General features: G+C 31.8%; 1 long non-coding RNA gene across 1 annotated transcript; it reads right to left on the reverse strand.

The window, feature by feature from the left end:
• Positions 1-521: 521 nt before the first annotated feature.
• LOC144997651 (uncharacterized) lies at positions 522-1,588 on the reverse strand. The gene is made up of 2 exons (XR_013659885.1): positions 1,236-1,588; positions 522-1,017 (listed from the first exon to the last, which is right to left on the reverse strand). It is a non-coding gene; the product is annotated as an uncharacterized LOC144997651 (long non-coding RNA).
• Between the last annotated feature and the right edge of the window lie 1,051 nt (positions 1,589-2,639).

Genomic DNA, 2,639 nt, shown 5'->3' on the forward strand with positions numbered 1-2,639 from the left:
TGTTAGGACAATCACACGGGATTTAAACTCATTTTACAAGCCTTGGATGGAATTTTGGGCATCATTTGACTATGTTATAGGAGTTTACGGCCCAGGAACCCATCCTTGGAGGGTTTACGGCCGTGAACTCCCAGTGGAGGGTTTTTCATTAAGTTTAAGGCCTCTAACACGATTGTGGTTGCTTCTAGACTTTATTCTAAGGCTATCGGTGTGTTTAAATGGCAATATTTATTTCAATAGAGAAATAATATTTTACATAGGTTGCTTTTATGTCAATGTTATTATTGGTCGACACTACAATTAATTTGAATATGTTGCTTTTATATATGTCCATCGTACCTCGTAATATATATATATATATATATATATATATATATATATATATATATATATATATAAAAGTTTGGGATTTATTTCAATAGAGAAATAATATTTTAAATAGGTTGCTTTTATGTCAATGTTATTATAATGTTATTACACTATAGTTTGAATATGTTGCTTTTATATATGTCCATCGTACCTTATATTTTGTATATGCAATATTTAAGATATGTCATAAAGGACGTACGAGTTCTTGCCAAATTTAACATACGTCAATCTAAGATATAGTGGTAGTTGCAAATGATAAACATATTCTTATCAATTATTCAATTAACGCTATGGGGTAGAGGAACAGTACATCCCTTCAAAACAAACACCAACAAAAAGTGCCTGTGATGTGACCGGGATAACAAGCAGCGGTGGCGGCGGCAGTAGAAGCAGGAGATGGTATCCAACGCCGGATCAGGTGATGTTATTGGAAGGAATGCGCTCTAAAAACACCCAACAGCCACTCAGATACAGCAAATCACAGCAAGGCTATCGACATATGGCAAAATACAAGGCAAAAATGTCTTTGTTGCATGGTTTCAAAATCACAAAACTCGTGACCAACAAAAGCTTCGAAAGAAACTCATGGCAATGTACCTTCCTATTCTTGATAATTGTTGATGCATCTAGATCTTCAACTTCACCAACCTGTACCCATATTACAAATATAATACACTATATTAGGAATATCTAAATGAAATTAGTATATGCTTGAAATGATATTGAAAAAAAAATAAATACAAATACATATCCATATACCTAAACCTTCACACACATTTTTTAAAAGATAATCATGTCTAATAATTTAATGGACAACTTAAATTTCATTTTTTAAGTAATTTAAACAAAAGTAGTTGAAAAATTACTTGGTGAAGAGGAAGAGTGGGATGATGCTGAGGAGGGTAGAGGTGATGTCGCTGGTACATGCATGCATGACCATGAGGTTCTTTTGAAGCTTTTCTCGTTCACGAGCTTTGTGATTTTGAAGCCAACAGAAAACATTTTTGCGTCGTATTTTGCTATAAATTGATAGCCTTGGTGTGATTTGTTGTATCTGAGTGGCTGTTGGTGTTTTGAGAGCACATTCTTTCTAACAACATCACCTGCTCCAGCATTGGACACCATCTGCTGCTTCCACCATCGCCAACTGCTTGTTGTCCTGGTCACAGGAACCAATGTAATTTTCACGCTCTTATGTTTTCTTTCGGGACCCTTTTTGTTGGTGTTTGTTTTGAGGAAAGTTGTGGATTGAAGTGTGTTATTTATAGAAAGGTGAACGAGCTGGATGACGTGGTAATGAGTTAATGGATGACATTGTGATCCTACGTTGTTTGTATATCAACATTTTTAAAGGAACATGATATTTAGCAGGTCATTAATATATATATATATATATATATATATATATATATATATATATATATATATATATATATATATATATATGATACATATAAAGTTTGGATACTTAAGTTTATATAAAGGTGTATTTATTTTTCTCACACTATATATATATATATATATATATATATATATATATATATATATATATATATATATATATATATATATATAAATAAAAGGTAACTTTGTCATGCAACCACAACAAATATCTCTTTTAACCATTAGTCCAACGACAATTTGTTTTTGTTTTTTACGTTTTGGTTTTGGTACGTAAAGAATAGTTATTTTGGATGATAGTTTCTATTAATTTTTTATAATTAAAAGGGCTAAATCATAAAACTGTTTAACTTTTTAATTCGTGAATGAAAGAAGTCTTTCACATTTTTTCTATTACTTCTTTTATAATCATAACTTTTTGGGATTTTTTAGTACGTGTCATAAAAGCACGTATAAGAATTTCATATATATATATATATATATATATATATATATATATATATATATATATATATATATATATATATATATATATATATATATATATATATAAAAGAAGAGCGTGAATTTTAATAGTTCTGATTTACCAGTCATTTTATCCCCACACCCGTAGGTAATTGATCTTCCAGTTTCTCCCTTCCTCCTTTCCTTATCCAAACATTTTGTTCTTTTCATCACCACACCCATCCAATCCACCGCCTCCACTTCCTGCACCGATAATCGTCATTCTTTTCTTCAAGATTGGAGTTGTCTCCCCCCACCGATACTTTTAATGGTTGTTCCCGATAGCTATTTCATTCTTTTCTTCAAGATCGGAGTTGGCTCTCCCCCCCCCCCCCCCCCCCCCCCCACCCACCGATACTTTTAAT

This window comes from Lactuca saligna, chromosome 5 (genome assembly GCF_052625555.1).
Source record: "Lactuca saligna cultivar CGN05327 chromosome 5, ASM5262555v1, whole genome shotgun sequence".
In the NCBI taxonomy this organism is placed as follows: Eukaryota; Viridiplantae; Streptophyta; class Magnoliopsida; order Asterales; family Asteraceae; genus Lactuca; species Lactuca saligna.